Source organism: Mastomys coucha, unplaced genomic scaffold, assembly GCF_008632895.1.
Source record: "Mastomys coucha isolate ucsf_1 unplaced genomic scaffold, UCSF_Mcou_1 pScaffold14, whole genome shotgun sequence".
NCBI classification, from domain to species: domain Eukaryota; kingdom Metazoa; phylum Chordata; class Mammalia; order Rodentia; family Muridae; genus Mastomys; species Mastomys coucha.
This window is the reverse complement of record NW_022196896.1, coordinates 12,792,303-12,812,219: the sequence shown is the minus strand read 5'-3', so window position 1 is coordinate 12,812,219 and position 19,917 is coordinate 12,792,303. Positions and strand designations below refer to the sequence as shown.

The window sequence follows — 19,917 nt, the reverse complement described above, 5'->3', positions numbered from 1 at the left end:
TCCACCATATTTTTGAGATAGGTTATCTTGCTGATAACCTGGAGCTCACCGATTCCTCTAGACTGGCTCACTGACAAGCTCCAGGGGTCCTCTGAAATATCTGCTCTCCATTGCTGGAATTCTGGCTAAGAATTCCATGCCTGGCTAAGAATCAGAATTCACGTACGCATGGCAGGTGCTTTACTGATGGAGTCACCATTTATTTTTGCACCAAGTTATATGGTACACTGTGATGTCTTGAGATTAGTTTTTGCATTGGAGGGTCATGTCTCCTCAGCTCACTTTACGTTCGTTCATGAGGATTGTGGCCGCAGTCTCCATCACTGCTTCTGTACATTTAGAAGTAGGCACACAACTGAAGCTGGGAACAGCCGTGTGTCAGATGTTGAGATGTCATTTCTTTATTTCTTAAATGAAAGGGAAGTTTTAGGTTGCTCTAAAGTCTCTTCTAGAGCTATAGATATGACATGTTAAGGAATCCCATAACATTTACAAATGAAAAGGAAACTATGGAATAGTTCAGATCTGTGACAATTAGAAAGACTGTTATGCAGTAGAATCGATGACATAAAAATAGAAGGCCCAACAATGAGTATAGGTTGGCGTCTATGCGGGCAAAGGTGCCATAGGTGAAGGGGAAATTCACATAAAATGTTCAAGCACAGGATTCCAGTGGTCCAATGCTCCTTGGCCTGCTCACTTGCTGAATGTGTTAAGGAGGGCGGAGGTACATATGCAGTTACAGTTCTTGCTCATGCTTAGAGAAATCCCCTCCCTCCCCTTTTCCTTTCTCTAAAGGCTGGAGCTAAGCTTAGTTCCTCTCCATCTGGTAACAAAGATTGCTTCTACCTCTTGCAACTCCACAGTGGTCTGAGGGGTAAGAACCAAGTTGGTTCAAGGCAGGGCTAAAAGGTGCAAGCTCCTTTGAATCAGAAAATGTCAGTCACACCTTCACAGTCCTTTGCTGGGGCTGACAGTTGGTTTGGAGCCCAGGCTGGACCCCTAATTGCCTAATGTCTTCCTTTCCATTTCTGTTAGAGTGGCCCCACAAGGCTGAGAAGCAAGGATTGAAATCAACAGATAGAAGTGCAGCTTTGGATGAATGGTCCCTGGTGCTGGTCTGCTGTAGAGTCAGGAACACTGCTGGTGCTCTGAGCCTCCTGGGCCCTCCACTCTGCCACAAATGTCGACAGTGGTTAGGAAAACAGTATGTATTATTTATCCCTTGGGAACAGCACTTCAAAAGCACCGTTACTGAGATTGGATGATGGTATCTTTCTTCCGGGTCATCCTGAGTCCAGTTTGGTGATCATGAATGCCAGTGGTTCTAGCAATCGAGTTGGAAGCCACCTGGCAAGTGGCTCTTGGAAAGCACAGAGGTCAAGGCATGTCTGCCACTACACCGCAAGACTCCTTCGGTGGTCCAGGTAGGGGTCCAAGCTGGTCTTCAATTTGAAGTGCTCATCACAAGTGTTAGAACTGAACAAACACCCGGGCGGCTGCACAATCAGCGGAGGTCCCACTGGGCACCGATTTTTAGCTCAATGGCAAGTGTGGCGCAGGGATGGGGTGTTAACACTATCAAGACCTTAACAGGGGTGTGGGCAGTTCAAGCAAAAGTGAGGTTTCCTTGGGCTAGCCAGCAACGGCTAAGCACTTAACTCCCTTAGATCTCTGTTTTAGCCCAGGTGCGTGGGGTGGGGTGTCCTGGGGACCTGGAGCGGGAGGAGTCTGAGTTTAGACTGCAGAAGGCTCTCGGGATTCTGTCTGTGCTGCCCCCTCCCCCTTTCCTTGCCTCCACCCCACTACACTCCTTTTCCTTACCTCGCGGCCTAACCAGCAGCGGGCGCCTTTAAGAGCGAGCGCTGGTTAACCGGAGGCGGGAGCCGCCGGCAGCCGGCAAGGCGGAGGCACTGCCGGGCGATGCCCCGACTCTCCGCCGCCGCCTCGGCCTCCTCCTGCGCCGGGGGCTCGGAGCTGCGGAGCTGCGGTGCGATGTCCGCAAAGTTCCGGGAGGCAGCGGCCGCCTACTCCCCGCTGTCCCGTCGCGGCGCTTTTCGTGCGAGGTGTGAGCGCGTCCTGGGCAGGCGAGCGCATCCTGGGCGGGCGGGCGAGCGGGCGGGCTGGTGGCTGGCTGGAGAGCGGCTCTTCCCGGACCCCGCGGCAGGAAGCGGCTGACTCGGCAGCCGGCACCCGGGAGAGACTCCCGGCGCGGCTTCCCCGGGCCACCCGACTCCCCGCGCTGCTTCGGGGCCTCCTTGATCCCCGGCGCTCCAGCCGGAGCCCCGCCGAGCAGACCTCGCGGAGGGCTGAGACCCTCGGGAACTTTCCCGCCCTGGGCTCTCCACTCTGGGCTGAGACTCCGCGTGTTCGCCCGGGTGTTTAAAAAAGCTCAGCAGCGCAGCTTTATGACAAATTAACCCCCGGGGCGGATCCAGTTTTTCAAAAGTGATCATTTAGTCTTTGATGAAATATTTGGATTGTCTGGGATACTTAGGAAATACAGGCTTTCGCGTTAGAATGCGCCCCCCCACCTCCCCTAGTGAGGTAGGGGTGAGGTTTAGCGGCATCTCTTTAAAACAGGATTTTCTTTGTTTATCGACAAGTTTGTCTTTCATCATGTCTTGGATTAAGAATGCTCTAACTTCTTAAGGATTTTAGAAGTAATATTTCTAAGAATGGTAAACAATACTTGGCTTATTGTATAATATGACTTTACTTCAGACAGTTTTACCCATGGAGGAGGTAAGAAACCATTTGATAAAGCCCAATAGGAAGTTCATCTACTATATGGTCTTTCTCCATGTGTCCCAGATGTGAAGGAAGCCCCACATGTGCACCTTTCTGGCCTCAGTTCCTGTATTCTGTGTTCTCCAGTTAGTGTGATCATCTGATGTCAGCAGAAAATCCTAAGTGCTGATGAGTTCTGTGCTGTATTACACAGTATCACATAGCCCACATTTTAGTGACACAATTGATTGTTTCATCCAGTTCACTTGGAACAATTATAATCAAACTCTCACCTTTAAATCCTGAACTTTTCAGAGTAGGTTGTTAAGCATATGCTTCATATATGTGGAAGAAAGATACTTCCTACTAAAATAGTAAGGATAACTAAGGAAATGGCTCATCTGTACCATGGAAGATTTGAAATAACAGAAAAATAGCTACTAATAGTGTAAAAAAGTGGAACATTGATTTTTGTCTTGGAATATAATTTTGTCACTTTGTTACATATATATATATTATATATAGGCACACACATATGTATATATGTGTAGATGCATATCTATGTATATGCACACATCAGAACTGATGATTAAAAAACTCTTTAAGCATTTTCTGGTAATTTTCTGTCTGTCAATATTCTTGGAGAAAAATTTGCTCCGAAGTCTCATACTTCAAAGCCTAACTCTGGTTACAATTGTCCCTTAAGTTGGTTGTTCTTCGGGCAGGGCAAGTTGGTAAGAGTTTGATGTTCTGAAGGTGGTTGTGACTAAGTTCTGATCAGGATGACTTCTTTGAGATTATATGAGTATACTTGACTTGGGACATATATTGTATGAGGATTCTTTTTGAGACCCTTTCTCTGTACTCACGTGTATGCATATGGATTTATGTAGGTATACTGATGTCACACATATCGTGTATCTTGTCTGTCATGCATCTCTATCACCTGTCACAAGGAAATCATTCAGGGACACAAGGATGCATGCTCACTAAGACTAGCAGATCTAAATGGTTCGAAGCTAAAAATTGGTCTTGCTAGGCTTTGTTATCTTTGAACACTATAGTTAAAGAATCCTGCTTTCTAACAAACGCCTCAACTCTTGCAAAGCTTGGAGCAGCATGCCATCTACCAAAGACCTTAAACACACATTTATCTATCCAAGCAATCCCACCACTGGATTGATTGAATCTGGCATTTTTCTCAGGTTCAAAAATTTTTATTATTAGAAGGTGAATCTCTAGGTAAAACTTATATTTTTTTGCACATCAGAAATGACCTCAGGTGATTCTTCTCAAGTTTACAACTTGGAAAGTTGACCTCAGTAGCAAACCTAGAGGAAGTTGTATGTTCCCCTCTTTGAAAACTCTTTAGTCGTCTCATCTGAGAGTGGCCCACTGATGGCTCAGTAAACAGTACCCAGAGTACAGTGCTGCAGTCACTATTAAGGGTAACAAGATCTTCCTCTGTTGGAATAGTCACTTTCCACGGCTGACGCTGAGGGATTTCATTGTCTACATGAACATTAGAGATAGAATTAGTAACCCATTACAGTGTTTTTTTATTTTTGCTTCAGTTTGCTAGCTATTTGGGAAATGCATTTGCAGTTTGCTTTTGCTATAAATGCTCTTTACGTTGTTGCAAGTGGTCTTCCTTATAACATCCCTCCCCCCTGCTTTTGACAACCACAATTAGGGTGTTCTCTGAAATGCATTAAGAAGTTTCTCAGAATTTACATTATGTCTCTTTAACTTAAAAAAAAAACCATTTGAAATGTTGAACTAGGAAATAGCCTTTTTTCTTTCTTTCTTTCTTTCTTTCTTTCTTTCTTTTCTTTCTTTCTTTCTTTCTCTTTTTTTGAAGCTGATGGGATTTTTGTCAGTTAGTTTGAATTACTTGGGAAATTTCTGTGTAAGGTCAGATGTGTCTTTTAATTTGAACTGGATGAGGAACAAAATCAGTACTCTTGCAACCACAAAACATGGAGAACATTCCACATAATTTGCAGTGTGGGCAGCCCAGCATGCTTTGGTGTTTAGTTGGCTTGAGGCAGCAGGCCCTGCTTGTTAAAAATGGTTTCTCCAGTTGACAACAAGCTGTTTCTGCCTTTGAGCTTGGCACACAGGATAAAATGCCTTTTGCCTCTACACCAACAGATATGGACAAAACTGGCAAATATAACTTGTGTGCATTTCTGTTTATATGACAGAAGGTTTAGTAATTTAAAGGGTGAAACCCTAGTATACAGTGATCACTCATGAACTCTGTAAATGGAAGGAGCATCTAGGTGGGATATTAATTCAGCTCAAAGGTTTTGGAGAAAAATGTGTGTATTTGCAGGTAAGAGGGTTAACTATTGGCCACATATTGATATTAGTAGTAACATGATTGTTTTCAGCATTTCATTTCATAAATAATGCAAAAGAAATTAAGCCTGTCTAGGCCCAACTAAGATTAAGAAGGTACCCAGTCAGATCCTGTATCAATCACCGGACCTACATGCTGATTGATTCTTAGGTAATTTCTAGTTGAAACCCTCATTAACTATTCATGTATTTTACATACCTTTTGGTAAGTTTTGGCCAAAGCTTCTTGGTTAACTTTCTTCATTTGACCAGATGAGCTCAGTCTGTATTGTAGGAAGGAATGGGAGGAATCCTCCTTGAGGAGATTGGTGCAGAGAAGAAGGACCTCATTCTGCATGGTAGTGTTTATCTACCAAAGGGAGACAACCCGTCTTGTCCTACTTCCTTAAAGAAAACAAAAGCCTAGGAGATTTTTAGAGAAAGAACATTAGCAGCGATTTTAAAATGCCCAAGTTTGGATGAGAATTAGCGTTTTGACTGGAAATTACCTAAGAATCAAGTAACTTACTTGCTGGGTTTTTGGTTCTAGGTTGAAGGTGTCTGCTGCAAGTTCTTTGTTCTCTGCTGGTCTAGGAAAGATGCTGGGTACAAAGGGGAATGAGGTAGGCAAGGTCCTGTGATGGATCCCCTGCCTTCCAGAGGGAAGTGTTTCGGTACTATCCCTATTCAGTATTACCTTAACATTGATTTTACTCGCTCGCTTTCCATCCAGGTGGCAAGAATGGGTACTACTTGCTCCATCTTGATTAAACCCACACAAACCTAGACAATCTAAAGTTTCAGTGTCAAACCTAGCAAGAGCCCATTCCTGATTTTTTCAGTTCATTGTCTCTCAATACTTGCTTATCTTCTTTGCATTGTCTAGTTCTTCCATGGTGTATTTATTACCAATTTTCAACTCAAGGTTGGCCCGTTTTCTGTGAGTTGGGTAACTGTACCACACCTTAAAGCTGAAAGGCCGTTGATAATGTCTTCCCTCTGCTTCTTTGTTTCATGTATATTTGCATTTAAGGCTTTGGCTCCCTATTCTTCATTCTCACACCGTAATAGTTTTTTCTCATCATAGAAATGACGCGTGTTTAGTATAGAAAATCTATCCAGATAAGCAAAAAGAAAAGAACTATACTGAGAGATGATTACTGTTAGCATATCATTGTATATTTCATATGGATGTAGAAAATATTTTAGTTTCTAACTTTATATACTGCTCTGTAGCCACTTTCCAGGTCATGAAATGATGTGCAACACTGATATGTTGAATAATGTTTTCTATGGATACATTATGATTTATTGCATATATGTGATAATAAATGACAGGGTAGTGTCACTGTTATTGCTGCCCCAGCTTCTTCTACCTCTTCTTCCTCCACCTCCCTTTCTTCCTCTTCTCCCTCCTCCTCTCTTCCCTCCTCCTCTTCCTCTGCTACTGTAGGGCAGGGAAAATCTTTCTATAACCCAGCTTTTATACTCATCTGAGGCTATTTACCCTGAGTAACATCCTAACTGCAGAGTTTTGTGAGAGAAAGGACATTGACCTGGAGGTACTTTATTATTCCTAATGGAAAAGTCTAGCCACCCATTAGCATCTCTTTCTTTTTCCTCTATAGGTTCTGCTTTTCTTCATAGAGAAGCTTCAAGTCAGAATTTCAAGACTGTGCTCTTTTTCTCTAAATGAAATAATCCCAGATGTTCACAAAGATTTAGCCTTCATCCCAGACCGTCCCTTAGTGTGTAGTTACAGCTGTAAATGCTGTTTGCATTTAAGACAATACAGCAATGACAGGGTTTGGAGAGGGTATTATTCTCTTTGTGATTTCAGTTTCCTTTAGTCACGCTTGTCCTCTGGCTCACACACTTAGAGGCATACAATAACTGCGCTGGGATCTAAGGAATATTGCTTATTATATACTCATGCTTAAAACTTAAAGATGTTTCTTTTACCTATAATACCAGCTCTTATACCCTTAACCTTGATGATACATTTGTAAGGTTTAAATGCACAGAACTTAGCTTTGAGTTGCAGCTGCACATGTGGGTCCGTATTTTATCCATATGCTTGTATTGATCTTTCTTTCTTCTGTCCATAATATATAATGATTTCTTAGCCAGAAGTTATCTTTGAACCCAGATACTTGTCATGCTGATTATCTTTAAAATGTGCTTTAAAATGTTCAGTAACAGAACAAGAGATGCAAAATGGGCATCAACAGGAAAAGAACATGTGTGAGGCTCCTTCATGCTCAGAACTGAAGTTATCTTTAACCATCTAACATGACTCTCGGAAGCACATCATGGCTGACGTTTCCACACCCATTCTTTATTTGTAGAATTTTGTAGAATTTATCGTCAGCAGTGCAGAGTGCTGTCCCTCCCTCCCTCCCTCCCTCCTTCCTTCCCTCCCTCCCTCCCTCCCTCCCTTTCTCCCTCCCTCCCTATCTCTTTCGAGACCAGTTACCCTAACCCCCCAACCCCAGAACAGGGGTTTATTTCTTTGTCTAAGTCAAGCTTAGTTCACTGTTTTCTTCTAAGCTGGTGTTTTACTGTGTTTTACGCTGACTTTATTTGAAATCAAGTTTTTTGCTTAGCTGAATATCATTTCTCTCTTAAATATCACTATATATATATATATATATATGTTTGTATTAGTCTGTATTTTGTTGCTGGGACATAGACCTAATTAAAATGGCCTAACACTCGAAAGGTTTATTTTGCTCATGGTCTCAGGAGTTGTAGTCTACGGTCACCTGCCTCTATTTCTTTGGGACTAGCATGAAGGTTATCTCAAGGTATAATGAGCCTATGGAGGAAGAGGAGGAATTTACCTGAGGAAAGTCAGGAAACAAAGAGGAAGAGACCAGCACAAAGATATACTTTCCAAGGACATCGTCCCAGTGACCCACTTCTCCCAATTAGGTTTCATCTGCAGAGTTTTCAGTACCCTCAGTAAAGTCATAAAGGCATGACTGTATTAGCGGCTTTTCCCGCTGATTCCGTGCTAGCTCTTAAGATCCAATAAGATCCACTAGTCTCTGAGTGATCCACCAGCTGTTGGCCAACCTGTAACACATGGATGTTGAGGGCTGTACTTCATATCCAAACCACAGCAGTGTCTCTGTATGTTGGTATGGATGTAATAGGCATGCACATTTGAAGAGGTATGTTTCTTTTCATGAAGCTTAGCATTTATGGGAAAGTGTAGAATACCTTCTTGTAACCAATGTTGCTACTACCCCATCCTAAAAATAGTTGATTTATTATTTGTGTTTACTTGGGGACTTTATGCCAGTTTAACTACATTTATGTGGGTCTCACTTCAAGATTTTGGAATTTATCAGTGTCATTTGAGCTAAAGTTTTTTTCTTGTGTGTGTGTGTTTTCCTAAGAATTTCACAATTTAATTATACTTTTGTGAAGAGACTTTTGTCACTGTTGCTGTGTTTCAGAAGAGAACCAAGTGGCTGCTATGGTACCTCTGCTCATTTCCCTCCCATCGCGCGCGGCTACTCAGTGCTTCTCCTTCATCCCTTTCCCTTTGCAAAGACTGTAGTGTATAATACTGTAGTGTATAATACTGTAGTGTATAATACTATAGTGTATAATACTGTAGTGCATAATACTGTAGTGTATAATACTGTGGTGTATAATAATACTGTAGTGTATAATAATACTGTAGTGTATAATACTGTAGTGTATAATACTGTGGTGTATAATAATACTGTAGTGTATAATAATACTGTAGTGCATAATACTGTAGTGTATAATACTGTAGTGTATAATACTGTAGTGTATAATACTGTAGTGTATAATTTCTCTGCACTTTCAGCCTTCCGTTTCTGTTATGTGCTTACTTCTAAGATATATGTGGATTCTCTTTGATGGTTTCCAGGTTTCTTTCACCCTGTTCCGATCGTTTAGCTTGCATGCCTCACTCTTGCTTTATTTGAGGACTGTATAGAGATTCCCTTCATCTCACCTATTTAGCTCTTTATCAGAATAATTTTAAAAAATCATGTGACTAAGTATTTCCTCTGGTTTCTTTTTATTTACCAAATCAATTAGTCATGCGTATGGGCGTTCTGCCTGCACATGTCTGTGAACCACCCATGTGCAGTGCGTGGTGAGGTAGAAACAGACTGTCAGAATTTTTGGACTTTGAGTTATAGATGTTTATCAGTTGCCATGTGGGTGCTGGGAATCGAACCTGGGTCTTCTGGGTGATCACCCAGTGCTCCTAACTGCTGAGCCATCTTTCTAGCCCTATGTATTATGTTTTTTAGTTCCAGTTCTTAAGACTGGAGGTTCTGGATATGTATTGCTGTCTCTGTTGAGTTCTTTTTGAGATATGCTGAGACAAGTTGTTCTGTATCATACCAGATCTTTGATGTTTGTTAGTGTTGTTGGCTACAGCAGGCATTCTGTTTTAATAAAGGTTTTATGTGTCACTTGGAAACAGTATGCATTTCTTTGTTTCTACTCATGTTGTTTAATTCTTTGGTAATGTTTTTGTCTGCTTAAAAATTCAAGTGCTGAGATTTTAATTATGGATTTCTCATTTTCATTTGGATAATTAATGTTTTGCTTCTTGAGGACTACTATTAGATATAAGTTTAAATTTTAAAAATGTATTTGTGGTAAATTAAACCTTTTTGTCATATGTGATGACTTTATCTCTGATAATGTTATTGACTTAAAAATCTTTTTCCTCTGATATTAATGAAACAATACATTGTTTCATAGAGATTGTGTTTGGTTTTAGATGCTATTCTTCTTTCTGCAATTGAAACTGGATATGTGCCATTATAGTATTGGATGGGTCTCTTGTTACTATGGTATAGCTGAATCTGCTTTTCACTGGAGAATTTAGTCTTTTGTATTTGGAGTGAAGATTGTTAAATTCAGATATAATTATGATCTATAGTCATGTATTTATTTCCTTGCTTTTTCTGCATCTTCTCTTCTGTCTTAACCTGCTTTTGGATAGATTGATTCTTCCTTTTATTTTTAGTATTTTGCTTACTAAATGAGCTTAAGGTACTGGCTGGATTCTCTGTATAATTTTAGTGATGACCCAGATAATTTTATTATGAATATTCATCTTTATTCATCTGTCATTATTAGTATCTTTACCCTCTACTATAGGATTGAATTGCGTCCTTCTAAATGTATATATGGAAGGCCTAAGTCCCAGTATCTGGAAATTGTGTCTATAAGGGGTTAATTCAGGCTAAAATGAGCTTTATTGGTAGCCCTGATCTGGTGAGACTAGGCACAGAGACTTCCCTTCCTCTCTGCATATTGAGAGGAAGGCCACAGGGGACCTTGCTGAGGGGACATGTGAAGGCTGAACAAGTTAGGAAAGAGCCCATGCTGTGCTGCTTTCACCTTGGACTTTAGCTTCCAGAGGGAAGAGATGTGAGGAATGTTTCTATTGTTTAATCTACTGACACTGCGGTTTTTAATGCATTCTAACCTTCCTTATTCAAAGTACTAATTCCTAAGAGCAATGCATATAACCCCTACCTCCAGTTTCTTTCTTGTTAATGCCTTAGTTAGCTTTTTTCACCTTAAGTTACCTTTTTGGTGTTATACCCAGCACTTCTATGCAGTCGTGCTGTGTGACTGTGCTTTCTCACCTTCTGCGTGTAGCAGGTCTTCTGTCTGGGGAGTTTTCTGTGTCTGACAAATATCCTTACTTTTCCTTTGCTGAGCGAGTGTGTGGGGAGAGTTTGTTTATAATAATGATTTTAATTACCTTCTTTCTTGAAGAGAGATCCTTTGAGTATTGAATTCCTCTTTGATGGATAATTACTTGTAGCATTTCACAAAGTATGATTCCATTATCCTCGACATTTTATGATTGCCATGGAGAATTAAGCACCCAAGCTTGTTTGCCTCCGTTGTCAGGGAAAAAGTTCTAAGATCTTATAAAGACATTCTCTCTACAAAGATAGTTTCTTGTGTGGGTACTTGTGTGTCTCAGTGTGTGCACATGTATGTTACAAATTTTGATCTGTTGTTTCTGAGTAGGACTTAAAACAAACATTCATCCTGTTAGGCATGAGCTTGACTCTATTTGAACATTAGCATTTTTGCTAATTCTGGAAACTTGCATTGATTATTCTATAAATATTATCTTATGATCATCTTACCCTCTGGTTGCAAGTTTACTAGTCCTTTTATATATTTCAGTCTCATCTCTTGTACCTCTTCTCATCCCCTTCTCACTCACATACGATTTTTCATGGCATTCACGGAACTGTCCATTTTAAGGTATAGTTAATTCACTTCAGTAACAAACCATTTTGTTGACTTAGCATTAGTATCAGGCATATTTCATTTCTACATGAGAGTTTTATACTTTCCCAAATCTGCTCAGTACAATCCTTTACTGTTTAATGTATTCCTAGTCAAATAGTTTCTGTACCTGAAGTCTTTGTGGTTTGTGTTTTGGCTTCCCTTCTGTTTCTGTGATAGAGCACTTGTTCCAACAGCAATCACTGGCAGAAAGGAAGAGATTCATTTGCTTAGCTTCTGGGTCATAGTCCACCACTGAAGGAGTCAGGGATTGAAGCAGAGCTCAGGTGAAGTCATGTTTCTGTGCTTTTTACGTTGATGCTCGGCTGGCTCTTATAGTCCAGCACCACCTGTCTAGGGATGGAGATGCCCACCATAGGCTATGACATCACACATCAATTAGTAATCAAGACAATCTCCTGCAGACAGTTCCATAAGACAATATGATAGAAGCTTTCTCTCAGATGACTCCAGGCCCTATGAAGTTGACAGTTAAAGTTAATCAAGATGACATGCCTCTTCTTCGTGCTTGCTCTTTACTGAGCTCATTGCTTTGGTTGATGATGACATCTGAGGTCAGCTTGGGTCTCCATGTGAACACACACATGCATGTGCTCCTGCACACGTATGCACCTAACCCATGAGAATACCCACATATAAATATACACATATAAATGCAAAATAAGTGAGACATCTTTTTTTTTTTTCATAAGTATGAGTTGGGCTCTCGCAGAGTTTCTTTTTTAAAGTTATTTGTTTTATTTTACAAGTATAGGTATTTTACCTGTACCTGTGTACCATGTGTTTCCCATGTCTTTGGAGGTTAGAAGAGGGCATTGAATCCTGTGGGACTGGGGTTAAAAACAATTGTAAGGCACTGTGTGTTAGGAGTCCTTAGGAAGAAGAGCCAGTGCTCTTCACTGCTGGGTCACGTGTCTGGTTTGCTTGGCCTCCTCTAGCTGGTTCGTATGTTCCTGCTCTCTCAGGCATAGCTATCATGTTGTTATTTCCTATACCAAGTGGTGCTACACACGAGGGTCATTTGACATGCCAGAGTCTTTTAATCACTTCCCAAACTGTGACCCAAAATAAATTCTCTTCATACATTATTAATCTCAGGTATTCTATTCTATCCTATCCAACCAAAATGAACTAAGCCGAACATAGTTACATTTTCTTTTACCCTATACAATACAGCAGAGTGGGTACCACTTTTGTTCTAAATAGACAAACAGAAAGAGGCTAAAGACCTCAGCCTTTGTGTTACCCAGTATGCATTTACTGTAAAATAGCAATAAGAGCAAACACAGTGGTGAAAGAGAGATGGTTAGTTGCTTTTGCAGAGGACCTGGCGTTCAGCACATATGGAAGGAGGCTCACAGCCACCTATTATTCCAACTCCAGGGGTATCCAACACCTCTGGCGCCTGCATCCATGTGCGCATAGCCCTAGACAAGTATACAGAACTTGAAAATAATGACAGTGAGTCTTTTCAGGTAATACGAAGTGGGCTATTGGCTTGGCTCCCTTTCGGTCACTGTTCCATTCATCAGTGGTTAGAATGGCTGCCCATCACTGGGTAGGGAGAGTTGAGCTTTTACTTTGCTGTGCTCTTTTCTTCCTTTTCCTTTTTATTATTTTTATTCTCTCTTTTATTACATCCCAACCACAGTTCCTCCTTCCTCCCCTCTCCTCAGTCCGTTCCCACAAACTCCCCCCATCCCACATCCACACCCCTCTGACTCCCCTCAGAAAAGATCAGGCCTCCAAGGGACATCAACCGAACATGGCATAACAAGCTTCAGGAAGACCAGGCACATACCCTCACATCAAGGCTGGACAGGGCAACTCAGTAGGAGGAACAGGGTCCCACAAGTAGGCAAAAGAGTCAGAGAGGGCACCTGCTCCCACTGTTAGGATGTCCACAGGAACACCAAGCTACTCAGCCATAACATATATGCAGACTCCTACAGGCTCCCTGATCTACAAGCTCCCATTAGTCCCAGTCAGTTGATTCTGTGGACCATGTCCTCTTGGTTTGTCTCTGATTTCTCTGCTTCTTTCTGATCCTTCCTCCCTCTCCTCCACAGGACTCCCCTAGCTTCCACCTTGTGTTTGTCATCTGCTCCCATCAGCTTCTGGATGAGGTCTCTCTGGTGTCTTTGATGATTTTACAGGCAGGACAAACTATAGGTTGAAGGTTTTGTGGCTGGTTGGTGTCCTAATCACTACACGTGAGGCCTTGCAAGGTCACAAAAGATGGCTGGCTCAGGCTTCCTGCTCTCTGTTACTAGGGGCCTTTGCTGGGGTTACTCTCGTAGATTCTGCTGTGTGCTCTTTCAGGAAATAATTTGTTCCTGCATTCTTAGCATTAAAATATTTTTCTTATCTTAATTCTCTTTACATTACACACAGAAAAGCTCCAGAGTAAAAGTTCTCTCTAATCTAGAACTAGTTTGGTTAAACTGAATTCTAGTTTAAGATGTAATCTTAAATTACAATTTCACTTGGCTTATACCGGGGTTCCAGGCAAATGGGTCTCTCTGGCAGGTAATGGAGATGTGCTTGTTTCCAGGGCTGCACCCTATATTAGTTTAGGAAGGGTCAGTCTCCTTTGTATCTAATTTAAATGGAGATGTGGTCATTTGGCAAATGGTATTTTTTTCTAAAACTCCATTCAGTTTCTTTTTTTCTTTTTCCTATTCAATTCCCTGCATAACAGAAACCATGAATGTAAAGAAAATTTTCACGTTTATTTTATTAGCTGTTAGGCAAATTCTAACATTTGGGCCACACTGCTGTAAAGGTTTTTTTTTTTGTTTGTTTTTTTTTTTGTTTGTTTGTTTTTGTTTTTTTTTTTGGCCACTATTGAATGTATCCTGGGGGCATGAGCACACATATACACCACTTCTTAGCATCAGTTACTCTTACAGGCCGTTCTGCTGGAAGGGTCATTTGACAAAGGGCATGAGTAAGATATAATAAAGCTTCACAAACTCCTCACAGGCATAGTGGTATTTCAGCGCTATCTGGTGCCTTTTCTTCCCTCTTTTGTTAAGAAGATTTTCGGGAATCACAGTTCTGGCCATTTGTGTGCACTTGAGATGGGGCGGTGAATTCCCTGGGGACTCCGGGCCTTCAGTCTCTGCTCAGTTGCATCAGCACTTTGTGAACTTGCCCAGCCTTTGCCAGTTCTTTTGTCTGAGAGCAGCAGGGACCTTACTGAATGACAACACCCCTTCTGCCATTAAGGTGGGAATGGTGGTGACAGGCAAGTACCGGGCGGGCCCCCTTACACTTGATTCTCTTGAGACTTTGGGAGTCTCGAGATATATTTCCTTGGTGTTTAGAATTTAGCTTTTAAGTTTTTTATTTTTAAATAGATTTGAAATGTCTTTGATGTTTTAAAATTATTTTGTCCAGTGGGTGCAAGTGTGGAGGCGAGAGGACAGCCCTAGGTGTTTAGTGTCTCCTGCTGTGTCATTGTCCTGCTTGATTTTTTTTTTTTTAAGTTGAAAATGACTATTACAGATTTTCTTTTAACAGGTTTTTTCTCTGCTAAGGTGTTTTTCTTGGCACTGTGTAGGGTTCATGGAATATGGAATATTTTGGGAAGCACATGGAATACTTTGAGTTTACAGTGAGCTTGTAAGTCATGGTGGCTCTTCTTGGGCCAGGCCTACTGGGTTATTTTATGGACAGTAATCCTTATTGAATGGCAGAATTTAGAAATAGTAGGACGGTGTTCTTAGAGGAGATAATTTTATAAATGAATTTGACCTTGTGACAGAAGTTAGTGTAGAGAATCTTTCAGATAGTAAAATTCTAAGAGACACAAAACATTCTTGTGTCTAAAATTATTTGTTAACACTTCAGTGTTAGAAAACATAAGGGGGGGTTGGAGAGATGGCTCAGCAGTTAAGAGGAGGTAGTGAGTTCAATTCCTAGCAACCACATGTTGGCTTACAACCATCTATAATGAGATCTGTTGCCCTCTTCTGGCATACAGGTGCTCCATGCAGATAGAGTACTCATATTCATTTTAAAAAGAGAAAAAAATATATAAAACATAAAAAAGAAACTTTGGTCAAAACCCATATTCATTTTTTTTTTAAATTTTATTTAAGTGTAGAACGGTTTTAATCTTTTTTAATTTTTTTGTTGTTGTTTTGATTATTATTTGTAACCCTCTTTTTCTATTCCTTCCCTACCAAAAAGGATATATAATCTATATCTTTGTAACAAAAATATACTCGTGTTCAGTATGTGATTTTTTTCCCCCTGCTGGAAGTATGAGATTTAGCGATTATCATGACAGAGTAAATGGTGAATTATGTTTCTTTACTTTGCAGTCTTGGAAGAATCTGGCGTTTGTAGTATGTGAAGCATGGTGAATCCCAGAGGTTATTGGGTGTTTCTTGTAAGTTTCCTTACAAGACTTTTCAGTTCTGTAAGCTCAGGAGATTCCTGTTTGGTTCCTTCTCAAACTCGGAGGACACACTGCACCCAAATTGGATGTCGCAGTCTAAAACTCTCAAGCCCCAAAATGGTCCAAAATCTAATATTTTCAAGCTCTCTCATGCTCAAAAGTTTTAGATTGCAGAATATTTCTAATTTCAGATTTTAAAATAGTCCAAATTTTAAAACATTGCCAAATGTGGAACCTTTTAATCCTAAGCATTTTGGATAGATGATAACCTATACTTTTGATATAGAGAGAAGGAAGAGAGGGAACAAGCAAGGGGGGGAAGGGATCTTAATGCAGTAAGGAAATTGAGAAGTGTGTGTGAAAGGGCTGTGTCATATTCATAAGATTGGGTATTGGGGTATAGTGAGTAAAGGTAATTTTAATTGGTGTATAGTAACATTGTAGGCAATTGTATTTTTGTCTCATACCTACTTTGAATACTAAAGCCAAAGTCATCTTTTGTAAATTTTGAGCTTTGAGTATTTTAAATATGACCTTAGACCGTTCGAATCTTCTTGAGCTTGCTGGAGTTATTTTGAGAAATGACAGTGACTGGAGGTCAGAACAGATCTGCCACGCTCTGCAGTGAGTCCCTGCTGGTCTCCAGCCCTGTGCTGTGGTGACACATTGAGAGCCCTGTGATCTTTAGTTCTGTGCTTCCCTTCCTGCATGACTTTTCTTGCTCTCTGCTCAGGAAAAAAGACTGCTAATTCCATATTTCTCTCTGTGCTCATCACTGAAATTGCCATGATACTGAGTTATATTTACACAATGTAGGATCAGGGAGCCAATGGCCTATACTTCTTTTTTCCTTTTTCATTTGATCGGCATATATTTAATTGAATGACCTTTGCCATCAGTAGTTTTTTTCATTATTTATTTATTCACTTTACAGCCCTATCAAAGTGCCCCCTTCCCCTCTGAGTCCTACCCTCACAAATCTCTCCTCTCATTACCCCTCCCCTTCTCCTTAGAGAAGAAGGGGAGGTTCCCCTTGATTACCTACCTTGCCCTGGGACATCAAGTCAAAGCAGGTCTAAGTGCATCCTCTTCCATTGAGGCCTGACCGGGTAGTCCAGCTAGGGGAAGGGGATCCATTATTTTAATGATCAACTGTTACATATAAGATTTGAGGTTATTTGAGGTCTCTGATACTCTCTCCAGAGTAACTGCCGTGAAGTTTCCATTATACCATGTGAGAAGCTGTACCTGAGTGATTGGGGGTGAGATGGGATGGTGAAGCTGTGTTTGTAGGGATCTACCCAACTCTCTGCATTATCAAGAGGCTGTGCTTCAGCTGTCTCAGAGATATTGTCTGGGTTTGAGGTAGGAAAGAGACACCATGATATGTACAATATTCCCCTATCTTTTTGTTTTACCTTTCTCTGTCTCTGTGTGTATATGTTCATGTAGATATGTGTGTAGGTGGACATGTGCATGTGTGGCTGAGCCGTGAACTCCAGGAGTGTGCTTGTCTTTGCTCACACCTTTAGCAATGGGGTTATAGAATGCACCTCCTTTATTGGCTTTTTATGTGGGTGCTGGAGGTATACACTCAGGCATTTCTCCTCTGTCAGTACTTTGTGGGCTTGCTGTGTGGCTGGCAGAGGTGAGAGAATGGCATGCTTTAGTAGGTGGCAAAGCACAGCAGTTTCTGGAAGTCCCATCTCCATGCCATCCTGAAAACTATTTTCTTTTGCTGTTACTTTTTATTTTTTTTCCAGACAGGGTTTCTCTGTATAGCCCTGGCCTTCTTAGAACTCACTCTGTAGACCAGGCTGGCCTTGAATTCAGAAATCCACCTGCCTCTGCCTCCCAAGTGCTGGTATTAAAGGCGTGCACTACCACCATCACTTCACGCACACATATTTCAAATCATGAATCACATATTAGCTTTCTGTCACTGTGACAAAAGATATGAGCCAGTCAGTCTATATGGTAGGAAAGTTTTATTTTGGTCCATGGCTTACGCTCTGTTGTTTTGGAGGCTGTGATATGACATGTAGGGCAAGAACACATGGTAGAGCAACACTGTTCACTTCATAGTAGCCAGAAAATGAGACAAAGGAAAAGAAGGTGCTGGGACCCCAGTATCCTCTTCAGGGCACATGTGGTACCCTACCTTCTGTTCACCAGGCCCTGCCTCCTCTAACAGGTCTGTTGCTTTCCAACTGAACCACAAACTGTGAGATGCAGCCTTCAATACTTTGGCCCTTGGGAGTCAATCAAGATCCAGACCCTAGCAAATCCATAGAAGGCTCACTATTAGGAGCCTCAGCCTTCTGTTGCCCTTTCATGCTCCGTGCCTTCCGACTACTAGTCAACCTCTTTGTAATATACTGAGTGTTTTGACATTTGGCTTGGATCTTAAAAAAAAATACTTTGATTAGGAAATGTAATTAAGGGAAAGCACTTGACCTAGACTAGTGCATGATCATTCTTTGGGCCCTTTGGTTTCTCTGTGCTCCTAAGTAGCCCTGTCTTCCCCAGGTCCTCTCCTACATGCTCTTAGGAGCCTGAACTTTTCCAGCCAGGGCTGCCCCACTGCTTTCCAGCCGCCCAGCTGCCTCTTTTACTCAACTTCACAGTTTCACAGCCACCTGTGAGCCTTTCAGCTGCCACTTCTCAAGCTTTCAGCTTCTCAGCTGTCTTATACATCTGAGCTGGCATTTTGGAATTGGCTTATGCATAGCGAAGAAGTGGGATTGACTACAGAATCACCACTTCACAGTTCCTTATATTTTAATCTCTGAAATCTGGGTTCCTCAAGTTCCCTTGCTCTGGTAGCTCTTAGATATCTTCAAGGAGGTTTTCAGCAGTTCTCCATTGTCCATGGCCATGTGTTTGCTGGAGTGTTGGTTTGTCTTAGTCAGGAGAGGAAGGCCTGGAGGATGTTTGTAAGGCAGTTGATGTAGCTTTCTGAATTACTGTTAAATTGAAATTCCATTGGTGGACTATTTTAATTTCTGTTATCTTCATTTAAAGCAAAAAAAAAAAAACTTTGAAGATTTGATGAAGAGAAATTTACATTCGCTTTCATTAAAATTTTTATTCTAGTGGGGCCAAATGCTTTTTGAAATTATTATTTTTCATTTTCTGTTCATGATTTTTTTTTACTCATAACAATATTTTTCAAAAATTTTAAGCAACTTTAAATGTGTAACTTTGTCTGTTTTAATTATTGAGAGTGATGAGTTACTACAGTAATAACTTCACAGCAGCCAGGTATGTTGGCACATATGTGCCTTTAATCTCAGCATTCCGGATCAGAGTCAGAGGGATCTTTGAATTCAAGGCCAGCCTGGTCTACAAAGTGAGTTCCAGGGCAGGGCTACACAGAGAAAACATGTTTCTAAAAAATAACAAATAAACAAATGAACAAACTTCAAAATAATTGGTTTCCCCATTCTTCTTTATACAATTTTAAGAATGGGTGGCAAGAGTTGTGTATATTTTAACTTGCACATCAAACTTTATACCCTTAATGAAATGATTGCCGATTTTCATAGCCTCACTCAACCCCTGGAAGCCCACATTCTGTTCTCTTTCTACAAGTGCAACTATTTTAGGTGCTTCTATGATTGGATCAGAGGCCTCCCGTTTTCAGGCATCCCTTATTTCTCACACCTACAGAAGTTACTAATTTAAAGTCAAATTCTTCTTTGTCATATATCACATTCACTGAAGATGAGTACCTTATTTGCAATGTGAAAAGCAAATTATTATACCTTATTTCCTTATATGAAGTGAAGCTTGTCTCATTACCAGAAAGATCATATTAACACTGAGTGGTAACCTTACCAGTTGAAGCTTCAAGGTGGTGGACAATTTTAGACTGAGTTCAGAATTCTAGAGGGTATTATATATAAAATGTTGAGGAGCTGAAACATTCTTCATTCACAAAGTTTATCTAACCCTAACCTTGTGTTTGGATTTCAAGAACTCATTTAGATAATTTAGTTTTAGCTGACTTTATGAAAGTACTGTGTTTGATGAAGTATAGCACAATATTTCCTTAGGTTAGGCATACTTTGATTTACTTTTTAAAATATAATATTTTA

At 40.8% G+C, this 19,917-nt stretch overlaps 1 protein-coding gene across 1 annotated transcript in view; it reads left to right on the top strand.

Moving 5' to 3' along the window:
• The first annotated feature begins 1,864 nt into the window (after nt 1-1,864).
• Nucleotides 1,865-19,917, top strand: part of Gpr63 (G protein-coupled receptor 63) — a 45,105-nt gene continuing 27,052 nt past the window's right edge. The window contains exon 1 of the mRNA XM_031366482.1: nt 1,865-2,066. The gene's annotated coding sequence lies outside the window, so the exon portion shown is untranslated. The remainder of the gene's footprint in view (nt 2,067-19,917) is intronic.